The 12,194-nt window shown below is 41.4% G+C and overlaps 1 protein-coding gene across 14 annotated transcripts in view; it reads right to left on the bottom strand.

The window, feature by feature from the left end:
- EXTL3 (exostosin like glycosyltransferase 3) overlaps nt 1-12,194 on the bottom strand; it is a 215,683-nt gene that overhangs the window by 135,713 nt on the left and 67,776 nt on the right. The window contains exon 1 of one of the 14 annotated variants that reach the window (XM_042447745.1): nt 9,222-9,302. The exons of the other annotated variants lie outside the window; for them this stretch is intronic. The gene's annotated coding sequence lies outside the window, so the exon portion shown is untranslated. Of the gene's footprint in view, nt 1-9,221; nt 9,303-12,194 lie in introns of those variants that run through there. 14 annotated transcript variants of the gene reach the window in all.

Below are 12,194 nucleotides of genomic sequence, written 5' to 3'. Positions count from 1 at the left end.
GACATGTGTGTGCCCACTGGCGTGGCCTTGTGGACACACCACCGTTAGGAACAACTAGGGCTTGCCATCTGCAGATGCTGATATTCTTGGATGGCAAGTCCACGGATAAAGAGGCTCCACTGTATTCCAAAAACCAAAACTTTATTTCATGGGTAGCTAAGATAGTGACTTTGCTTTCTGATGGTTCAATGTACAAAAAATTTGATGTACAAAATTATTAAAAATATTGTATAAAATTACCTTCAGGCTATGTGCATAAGGTATGTATGAAACATAAATTAAGTGGGTTCCATCTCCAAGATATCTCACTGTGTACATATTCCAAAAGCCAAAACGCCTCTGGTCTCAAGCATTTTGGATAAGGAGAGTTCAATCTGTTATCATGAGAAGACTCAACTCCCTAGAAAAGATAGTAATGCTTCGCAAGGTAGATGGCAGTAAGGAAAAGAAAAAGCCTGCATTCCAGATGGTCTGCCCTGAGCCTGCAAGTCCTGAGCAGGGCTGTTGATGATGGGGTGACTTGGAGGTCTCTCATTTATGGGGTCTCCATATGTTAAAACCAACTTGATGGTAATTAACAACAACCATTTTAAAAACCTGTTTCAACCTGTTAAAACTGTTTAATATGCTTTCAGAATGTTTAAATTATTTGCAGCGTTTTAAATTTTAAACTGCTTTAAACTTCTTAAGTTGATTTTACTTGTACATATGCTGCCCTGAAACACTTGGATATAGGATGACATATAAATATTTTACTAAAATAAAGGAACATCTGAAGAGCTGCATGGTTCACATCCTTGCTGGATTCTAAGGCCCTCGGGAATTAATGTTCTCCCTTAACATGTTAACTGTCTTTAAATATCTGAAAGGATGTCATGCAGAAGATGGAGCAAAACTTGTTTTCTGCAGCTCAAGAGACTAAGATAGAAACAAACTGATTCAAATTACAAGAAAACGGATTACACCTGAATATTAGAAAGAACATATTTACTGTAAGAACTGTTTGGAAGGGGAATAGATTGCCTTGGAGTGTGGTAGATTCTTTGTTGACATCTTTGTAGGGCTTTAAAAAGAATCAGCATTTTCCAAGAGTGTTTTAGGCGCGTTACAGACCGCTGAGAAGCAGCAGTCTGGCTCTGCCTCCGCTTGCAGCGTCCGGGAACCGCAGCCTTTAAACGGCGTGGCTCCCAGACGCTGCAGAGAAGGAGCGCAGAAATCGCGCTCCTTCTCAGGCCCCGGAAGCGGCACTGCGAGTGCCAAAGGGCGCACTCGCGGCGTCACTTCTGGTGTGCCACGTGTGGACGCAGAGCGTCCGCTACGTCAAAATGGTGGTGCCCGTATGAACAGGGTGCCGCTATTTTGTACGGACTGAGTCCTTGATAGGGTATGGGGCGTCTAGAAGAGACGCCGCTTTTTCAAACTGGGACGTCCTCAGGACGTCCCTAATGGCGGTTTGTAACCCGCCTTAGTTAGCTATCCCTAATGAATGGCAGTGTGTTGGATTTGATTTGTGGTCCCTTCCAAGTATTAAGATCTTATGACCTAAAAAGCTACAAGCTAGAAACACATATCCATGGATTAGGGCAATTGAAGTCTACAACACAAGTTCAAATGTAGATTGTTGCTTTTGTGAAAGAGGCATCCATTAAAAAAATTAACTGGAGTTGGATTTCTTTTCCAAAATAAGGCATATTCAATTGCTCCCTATCTGGAAGCTCCTATAATGTTAAGGACACAAATAGATTTGTTCAGTAACAGAAGTTTAACTATGTTTAAATCTGAGGTATGCTTGATTTCCTTTTAAAATTCTATTCTAGTGCTTCTCCAGTTTACTGCCTGAGATGGTGGAAGATGAGTCAGTTTATGATCTTTAGACTAATATTGGCAGAAGGTTTCCATACTCTTAGTCAGACCTCTAAACGAAAAAAACCCTAGAAGACATATTTTAAGCAGTGAGTAAGAGAATTGGGAATGGGCTCCAAAAAGCAACAGAATAAAACAACAGCAACAAAATGCCAGAATGCACAAAAGGGAGAAATTACAGCTGTTATGTACTAGGATGGGGGACAAAAACATTTGGCAGTCCCATCCTATGCAAAATTAGGGAAACAGCAAAGCCAAAAAAGCTTTTTTTCTTCATTTTTCTCCTCAATGAGCAGAGACACAACCCATTAGGCAGCATGGAGGCCCATCTGCGGAATAAAAACAACACATTGTGACAAAAATGTGGTCAACACCTTCAAGACTTGATTTGGCACCAAGATATGAGCTTAAAACCATTTCTACAAACATTTCCTTTCTAATTCCTCTGCTGTCACATTTGCAATCAACTAGGCTTAGCCGAAAGAAACGTGCACACATCATTTTTAAAAGGTAAACTGCAGGAGACGAGGAAAATGAAGTATCTAGACCAGTGGTTCCCAACCTTCCTAATGCCGCGACCCTTTAATACAGTTCCTCATGTTGTGGTGACCCAAACCCATGAAATTATTTTCATTGCTACTTCATACAATAGGTGTTTTCCAATGGTCCTAGGCGACCTCCATGAAAGGGTCATTCGACCCCCAAAGAGGTCCCGACCTACAGGTTGGGAACCACTGATCTAGATTGTCATGACAGTAAAACTTTGCCACATCTAAATGTTTGTGTTAAAACAGTATTATTCCTTATTGAAAATGTGATTATTGGAATATGCATTCTTTGAGAAAAAGTTCTACACTTAGGCCTTGCTCTGGTAGACCCAATTAATAAATACCAACATCTGCAAAAGAGGCACAGTATATACCTCAATTATTGAAGTGGATGAATTCCTGGACATCAAACCTCTTTAACTGAAAACCTGGTGCCATAGGCAGAAGTAAAATAGAAAAAATAGGGATAGATTTCTCTAAACAATCAATATGGTACTACAACTCTGGAGACCAAGGTTTGAATCCATCTTAGGTGAGGAAACCCACTGAGTGACCTTGGGCAAGTCACATTCTCTCAGCCTAAGAGGAAGGCAAAAACAGCACCCCTCTGATCAAATCTTGCCAAGAAACCCCTGTGATAGGTTCACCATAAGTCAGAAACTACTTGAAGGCACGCAACAAGAACCAAGTTTCTAAACTACACAGACAGACAGACAGACAGACAGACAGACAGACAGACAGACAGGCAAGCCTTTTATCCAAAACTAACAATATACACATATCAAATAAAAACCAGATCAGGTAAGCTCTGCAGAAGTAAAGAAAAACATTTTGAAGCTTCTAGAGACAACTTGAAAGCTTCTTTCAAAATGCTTACAGAGATGATTTTTTCTTTAACCAGCCTACACTTGTCTTACAGATTTATGACTTTTTTATATGCTGGAGATGGCAGCTGTTTACTTTGTCCATTGTAGACAGGCACACATAGCTGTGGTAGGATTCACTAGAATAGACTCCTGCTGCTTCTCAGCTCAAGCTTTATTGCACGGTTTATTTGCTGCAATGCAACAACAAAAATCTGTGTTTTTATAGCTGTCCTCCACCATCATCTCCATGCTAATGCTGTGAAAAGCCTCCAGCTAGATAGAGAACAAGGAAAGGCTGAGAGACAAAAAAATGGAAAGCTGGGCCAAAAATAACAAAATGAATTTAAACAGGGAGAAATGGAAGGTATTACACTTAGGCAGAAAAAATGCAAGAAAAAAATATAGGATGGAGGACACCTGGCTTGATGACAGTACATGTGAAAGGGATCTAAGATCAACCACAGGTTCAACATGAGATAACAGTGTAATGCGGCAGCTAAAAACCCAATGCAGTTCTAGGCTGCATCAACAGACGTATAGAATTCAAAAAGGATGTTGACCAGCTGGAGTGTGTCCAAAGGAGGCCAACCAAAATGGTGAAGGATCTGGAAACCATGCCCTAGGAGGAGAGACTTAGGAAGCTGGGTATGTTTAGCCTGGAGAAAAAGTTAAGAAGTGATATGATAGTCCTGTTTAAGTATAAGAAGAGGTGTCATATTGATGATGGAGCAAGCTTGTTTTCTGCTGTTCCAGAGAATAGGACATGGAACAATTGATTCAAACTACAGGTAATGAGAGTCCACCTAAACATTAGGAGGAACTTCCTGATGGCAAGAGCTGTTCGACAGTGGAAGACACTCCCTCAGAAGGTTGTGGACCCTCTTTCTTTGAAAGCTGTAAAGCATGGCCATTTGTTGGGGGTGCTTTGATTGTGTATTCCTGCATGGCAGTAGGAAGTTGGACTGGATGGTCCTTGAGGTCTCTTCCGACTCTATGATTCCACAGGAAGTCATGTACAAAAAAGTTCCCATCACAGATAATACTGGGAAAGGGAAGAAAGCTTCTCCCAAGGCACTTTCTCAATGCCATGCATCATTTCATACACCTCTATCGTGCCTTCCCTTACTCACCCTTTTTTAGATATCAACTTTTCCTTGTCTGTGAACTCTTCCATCCCTTTGGTTGCCCCTTTCTGCACTTCCTCTGACTACAACATCCTTTTCGAGATGCCATTACCCAAACTGGTCACATTGTTTCAAGAGTGATCACGCTACAGACCAGTATAAAGGCATTACAATACTGGCAATTTTTATTTTCTATCCAGTACTAATGTCTCGGCGTAACTAATCTGTTGGTTTCTAGACTCCCAGCATCTGCTACTGGCCTAAAGCATCCCGTGAAAGTTAATCAACCTGGGGTGAGCTGACCCCAGCAGGAAGAACGGGTTGCTGGGACTGCAAAGCAGAGCTTAGTCGCGCAGCGGGGACAAACATACCAGCCAGAATTCTTGCTTTCCCTTTCAGCCTCGTTCCAGATGCTTGATCCATGGGTTAAATCCCTAATTTTTTTGTTGCTGTTGTTAAAGAGCCTCTTGACCCAATTGTTTCCTTCCTTCTTACAGCAGTCCTTGTAATCCTGAAGGAAGGAGAACCAGCTCAGGCACAGGAGCACCCAACGGCTGTATTTTTCCGATAAGGAACAGACAAACCCATCACTTTCGCTAGAGGAATGTACTCTCCTACGTCCCCCACTTCCACTTTAGAATGAAATAAAATTCTCAAATCATTCCAGGCTTTTGGTAACCTAGGATTAAGATCAGCTCTGTGCTTCGTTCTCCTTGCTCCTTGCAACTTATTTTGAACAATCTAATCTGAACCCAAAAATTCAAGCTCTGTGAGCTGAGCACCGTTATCTGTCGTCGACAAAAGATGTCTTATGTTGGCTCTTGGTTTAGCATCCTCAGCCTGAAGCCGAAGTTGCAAGTGCTGTTTCTTCTGGAAGTTTGAGTATCAGAGAGGAAATAAACCAATCTGTACAGTAAGAACAGATGTGGAGGTTTATTCTACCGATTCATCTGCTAAAATGTCTCTAAATGGCTCATCAGCCATACAGTCACTAGGGCAGTCTATAACACTGAAAAAAACAACAAAGGCCCCAAATAGGGTATCAGGATAAAGGAAAACGACAACCATCAGACAGTTAAAAGTCAGCTTTGGCAAACAGAAAGCTTTTGAGGCTAGAATTGCAAATATTGGCAGAAGTCACACCTTCACAGGGAGAGCATCTTATAGTTGGCTGTCACAATGGAGCAGGCTTTACCCTTGCTGATGCACAGTGTATAGTCTGGCCTCCACATTTGTGGCTTTGACTTTTGTGGGTTTGATAATTCATGGATTTGATTAGTACAGTTGGATCTTGGTATCTGCAGGGAATCCGTCCCGGACCACCTTCCAAGGAAACAAAACAAAAACAACAAAACAACAAAAGAAAAAAAGTGGGACCTCAAGTCTCATTGTCTTAATGGTGGTGCAATGTTGCATGCTCAGTAGCACGGCCACATGCACATGCCACCATTGGAGACAATGGGGCTTGCCATCCACAGAATCTTGAATCCATGGATGGCAAGCCCACAAATAACAAAGCTCCACTGTACATTCTCTCTAAGAATCTCTCGGTCCTCCAGGGTGACTCTGCCAGAAGATGACCATTGAGTTACACTGGAGGAGCTAGAGAAAACACTTCTCTAGGCATTCATGGGTCCTCCAATGAAATTCTGTGGTTAACTTCTGCTGGATGATGGCCATAGCATTGCTCTGGAGAACCTAGAAAGTCCTAGAGAGGTGTTCTTTTAGGTTTTTTAAAAAGGTGGGTTTTCATTTGCTTTTTTCCCTACTTTCACAGGGATCCTGTGCCCCAAATTCCAATGAATGTGGAGGACCCACTTTATTATTTTATTAACTTACAACCCAAAACAGGATCAAAGGAGGGTTTCAGGTTCCTGGAGAAGAACTACTCTGATTATCTTAAATGACGGGTTGTGCTGCATAGGGAGTAAGAACATCTGTTCTTACTCTCTCCCTCTCAGTCTAGTCTGTCACACAACCTTGTAGTAGATAAAAATGTCCTAAAAATCCCAGAACTTTCTGGTTTTGGAAGCTAAGCAGGGGCAGCCCTGGTTAGTATTTGGATGGGAAAACACTACCAAATACCAGGTGCTGTTGGCTACCTTCCAGAGGAAGGAACTGGCAAAGCCACCTCTTGAGTATTTCTTGCCTAAGAAAACCCTATGAAATTTATGGGGGCACCATAAGTAAACAGCTGACTTGAAGGCACATACACAGGAGAAGAGAACCTTTGCATTTGTTGGTTACTCTGAGAGCTTTTGTGTGAAAAACCATAAAACAAATACTTTCAGACAGATACCCAAGACAGAGACCCAAAAGCCAATAACAAATATAGAACATGTCTTATATAGCGGTGTTATGTGTGCAATCTTTATTCTTTTATTTTATCAGGGCCAAAAGGAGGCAACTTGCCACTAGCACTTTCCATACTCCTCTTCCACTCATAAATGTACTCACAACAAAGCCTTTTGCTTTTAACATGTCATTCCTTGCTGGGAACAACTATTTAGGTCTGCTGCTTTTAAGCCCTCTAAGTGTTTACATCTTTCCATTTTAACCTGCTCCCAGTAGTGTTTTAATGTTCCCCCTTTTTAGTCTCTGTTTGTAAAAACAACAGCAAACATTTTTATTTTATTGAATGTTAGCATGTACTAATATGTATATATTTAATTATTTTTGCAGCATGTATGTCGTAGGCAGATTTACTTTATCTATTTTAATTGATCGTATGTACAGCGTTGAGTAAATTTACAGCGCTATATAAATAAAGATTAATAATAATAATCTTGTACTGATTTTACATAAGATTTTATGTTCATTCTTGTTTGCTTCAATCTACTTCCTAGTTTTATATAAAAATTAAGATGATTATATATGTTACAATTAGTTTGTTTCAATCTATTGAATATACTCATGTATAAGTCTAGAAATATAGGTCAAAAAGTGACCCCAAAACCCTGAGTCGACTTATCCATGGGTCAATCAAAGTATTATATCTTAATTCTAATTTAAAAGAAGGAACCATCCCTTGGTGAAAGGCAAGAGTATAACCTGTCCTGAAAGAAACAACCCATTTTTCTCTCATCTACCCAGCTGCTGGAATTTTGTACGTTTTGTATGTTCTTTGGCATTTGCTTCATCGTTTACATCCCTTGTTGCATGCCCCTAAGTTTTACCCTTCTCTTATCAACAGGACATATCAAAATCCATAATTGTGACCCCAAAGCGTACCCTTGACTTATGAGGTTGACTTATTTTACAGTTTCGTACAAAAAATGATAAGGAGGAGAAGGAAGAAGATAGCTTTCTTTTACTATTCTTGGTTTCACAGCCGTTCGATTGTTACTGGCTGGAGTTTTGGACCATCAGTGATTCAGATTCTATGGATCAAACAATCAGTGAGATATTGGACAATGTGTTATGTTCCAAACAGTGTCACTTTTTGCAAATATGCTGACAGAATAATAGTTAACACAGCGCCATTTAATCCAGAATTCTTTTGCCCAAAAGAACAGAAAAGCAATTGTCCTAATTTTCAAAGAAACAAAGATCAACTGTTAAGTGACAGAATTATACTGAAAACTGTAAAAGAGAAAACTAGATCTGCAAATAGAGTGGACTGAATTGTTGGGTTGGGGGGGAGACTCTCGTAGAAGAAAAAGTCTCTATTACTACAAAGATTTCATATATACAGTTTCCTAGAACCAGCTTTCTAAAATTTTACTGTAGCCTCTGTACCACATGTGAGCTAAGGTGATACTGAAAATACATGAACATGATTCCACGTTTACAAAGGACTCAGTGCCTAAACTAATAAAGGGGCAAAGATGGGATAAAATATGTCCCTACTTTCTTTCAGACGGAGATCATGCAGATAAAGGTAAAGGGAAGGGATCTCAATGCAATTCACAGATTCCACCACAAGAATGCTGAGGAATGGGACATCTGTTGCAAATATACCAATCCTATTTCCATTGAGAGGCCTTCAGAAGAATGGCTGGACTCCACTTCCACTGCAGAAAAGCAGAGTAAGAAGGAACCAAGGTGCTTCTAGAATTATAGAATCAGAGTTGGAAGAAACCACAAAGGCCATCCAGTCCGACTCCCTGCCATGCAGGAACTCATCATCAAAGCACCCCTGACAAATGGTCCTTCAGCTTCTGTTTAAAGACTTCCAAAGAGGGAGACTCCACCACTCTCTGAGTGTGTTCCATTGTTAAACAGCCCTTACTGTCATGAGGTTCTTCCTAATGTTGAGCTGGAATCTCTTTTCTGTAGCTTGCATCCATTGTTCTGGGTCCTGTTCTCTGGAGCAGCAGAAAACAAGCTTGCTCCATTCTCAATATGACATCCCTTTAAATACTTAAACAGGGCTATCATATCACCTCTTAACTGTCTTTTCTCCAGACTAAACACACCCAGCATCCTAAGTCTCTTCTTGGGGGGCTTGGTGGTTTCCAGACCCTTCACCATTTGGGGGGCCCTCCTCTAGACATGTTCCAGCTTCTCAACATCCTTCTTTGAATTGTGGTACCCAGAACTGGACACAGTATCCCCGGTGGGGCCTGACCAAAGCAGAATAGAGTCATTCAATTACTTCAGCCCAGAATTGCACTGGCCTTTTTAGGTACTGCATCACACTGTTGACTCACGTTCAAATTGTGGTCTACTAGGACTCCTAGATCCCTTTCACATGTCATCTTGTTAAGCCAGGTGTCCCCCATCCTGTATCTATGCATTTTGTTTTTTCTGCCTAAGTTCAGTACCTTATATTTCTCCGTTGAAGTTCATTTTGTTTATTTTTGGCCCAGCTTTCTTACCTGTGTCATACTTTCAGCAGTGGAAGGGAGGATATTTTGATTTGGGTTGTTCTTCCCTTCCTTCTAGTGGCAGAAAGCATTCTTGCCAACTCTTCACTTGACTCTGTTCTATGACTGACTGTTATGGATACTGCTGGACAAATAAAATTCTGTAAAATTCAGAAAATCAAAATCAGAGGATTCTGCAAGCCAGATTCTTTGTGCCAGTATTATAACCTATCATAATCAGAAACTGGATGTTTTTTGGTCTACAACTCCCAGAATCCTTTAGACAACATGACCACTGTCCATGCTGGTTCCAGGATTCTGGGAGTCACAGACCAAAAGGCAACTTTCCCACACTCATGAGAGCCAAAGGCATAGCCATGTTAGTCTGGATCAGAATGCAAAGGGATCTTGCAGCACCTTTGAAAGCTAATGTGATATAGTGATTTGGGGGACCAGGGTTCAAATCCCTGGTCAGCTATGGATAGCTCACTGAATGACCTTGAGCATGTCACACTCTCTCAACCTTACATTAAGTTATGGCAAACCCACTCTGAAGAAATCCTGCCAAGACAACCCTATGGTAGATTTGCCTTAGGGCCATCATAAGTCAGAAACCACTTGAAAGCACACAGCAATAACAAAGCAGGTGCTCCAACTGAAGTATTTCTGTGTCTTCACACAGCTGGCCAGAATGATGTCCTGCAATCTGCTGCTACCTTCGGGTCAACTCACCATTTGACACATGGATAGGGGACTCTGAAACTACCTCTTGACCAATATATTTCACAAATAAGACCAACTTACTACCCAGCAAGCCTCCTTACACTAAAGGAGGGGGAAACATCTGGCTCTTCAGATGTTCCTAGACTACAACTTCCAGTATTCCTCATCACTGTCTATGCCTCATGGGGGTTGCAGCTGATTGTCATCAGGAGATCCAGTCACCTATTTGAATACAAACCAATGACTGCTTGAATGATCACCCTTCAACTGACACATGGAAATGAAATGCAATCATATCCCACCTTCTGATCCTTACAAGGGCCCTGAGAAAGCCTAAATCCATGAAAAATACAAACGTAAGAAAAACAGGCAGTGTCAAAACAGCTATTAAAACACACAGCAAGCAGCAAAGGAAAACTCAAACTAACTTAATGGCTGATGACCCAAAGAGCTTTTTTAATATTTTCTGTGTTTGGCACAACCTCACTCTTGCTCAAGCAACCAGCAGCCAGGTTTCCTACCTCCCACACCACTCTTGTTCAGCTGTGGGTAAGGAATTCATTGAAAGCCTACTTACATGAATACAACCTCTCTATCACTGAGAGTGAAATTGGTCTTACTCCTCTCCTTCGGCAAGCCAGGTCCTCTTCTGTCCTGAGGTCCTTTGAGAATTATCCTCCCTCAATAAAGAATGCCATGTATTCCACCCACCATGTGCTGCAATACAATTCCTGCTTACAAAGGTAAGCTTTTCAACAGCCGTGCCAACTTCACCTTTCCTCATTCTTTACTCTGCTTTCAGCTTTTTTTAAAAAAAAAATCCTTCTCTGAAAACAGAGGCAGTTCAGCAAGAATTCAATCTCTGCCAACACTTCTCAGGACATCCAAGGGTCAGATTTATTATTTAAACACATGGATAGACACATATGTGCATGTGTACACATGTACAAAATTTGACAACAAGGGCAAGAGAGAAGTGGGAATAAATGAGTTATCTGGGGGTGGTTCATCAGCTCCTGGGATTCCTTTTCCTTTGGCTTTGCTTGCATGAGCAAACAATCTCATAAACACCACCTACAAATGTACCCAGGCAATGTCTGCAGAAGTGCAGACCCAGCACAGTGAATTATAGCACACAGGAGAACATCATGAGAAGAGAATGAGAGAAAGGAATGGAAAGAAACCTAGTCCCATAAACAGATCACAGCATTTGTTCTCCTTTCCCAGAGCTTTTTTGCATTCCATTCAAGCAACAACAACAACAACAACAACAAAAATCAACTTGAAATCAAAGACTACCCTGTAATCTCTTCTCACCCATTGCCAATACTGCAGGGTCTCTTTGGACAAGCACAAGAACTGGAATCATCCCAGATTGGGATCAGACCTTTTGAAGCAATCTCATCCCATCCCACAGCCCATCACAAGTTCTCTAAACCAAAAGATCAACCAAATGTCACAGAGTTTTCCATGCCGAAGACTCACTCCAGCAGAATTCAGAAAGACAGGGAACAACTTCCTATCAGGTCATACTATTTGTCTGCTCAGTAATGCCCTACCTCCAGGGATAGGCAACCTTCAAGGGCTAATCCTCAAAACCAATCATATTTCTAACAATGTGTGGATTCCCGCCCCCCTGATTTATTGAAAGCTGGAAGTGACTGGAAGTCAGGAAGTAACTATATGTGAAGGGTAATACCGTATAATAGGGGTAGGCAACCTGTGGCCCGCGGGCCGGATGTGGCCCGGCAAGGCCTTGGGACCGGCCCCAGCCTGGTCCTGCCGCCGATTGCCACCGGGGCCTTTGGGGGGCAATTGTCTATAGAAGCCTCAGAAACATGCATTTATATTAACATTTTTTTAAAAAAACAGCAAATTTTTTCGCATGTCCTCCATTTTTTAAAAAAAAGTGTCTTCCATTTGAAAATTTTGTCCTACATTTGTCCTGGTTTATTTATATATTTAATTTTTTTAAAAAAAATTATTTAATTATTTATTTTTTGGCTTCGGCCCCCCAGTTGTTTGAGGGACAGCAACCCAGCCCCTGGCTCAAAAAGATTGCCTACCCCTGCCGTATAACCTGTACAGTATCTGCAGAGGATCTGGTCCCAGACTTACCATGGAAATGCAAAACCATGGAGAATGGGCAAACCCCAATGAAATTAATGGCTTCTGGCAGTGGTTGACTATAAAGTCACACTGGAGGACCTAGAGATTCCTAGAGAGAATATTTCTCCAGGCATTTCTAGGTCCATCAGCACA

Source organism: Sceloporus undulatus, chromosome 1 (genome assembly GCF_019175285.1).
Source record: "Sceloporus undulatus isolate JIND9_A2432 ecotype Alabama chromosome 1, SceUnd_v1.1, whole genome shotgun sequence".
Taxonomy (NCBI): Eukaryota; Metazoa; Chordata; class Lepidosauria; order Squamata; family Phrynosomatidae; genus Sceloporus; species Sceloporus undulatus.
Note: the sequence above shows the minus strand (reverse complement) of the source record. Positions and strands in the feature narration are given on the sequence as shown.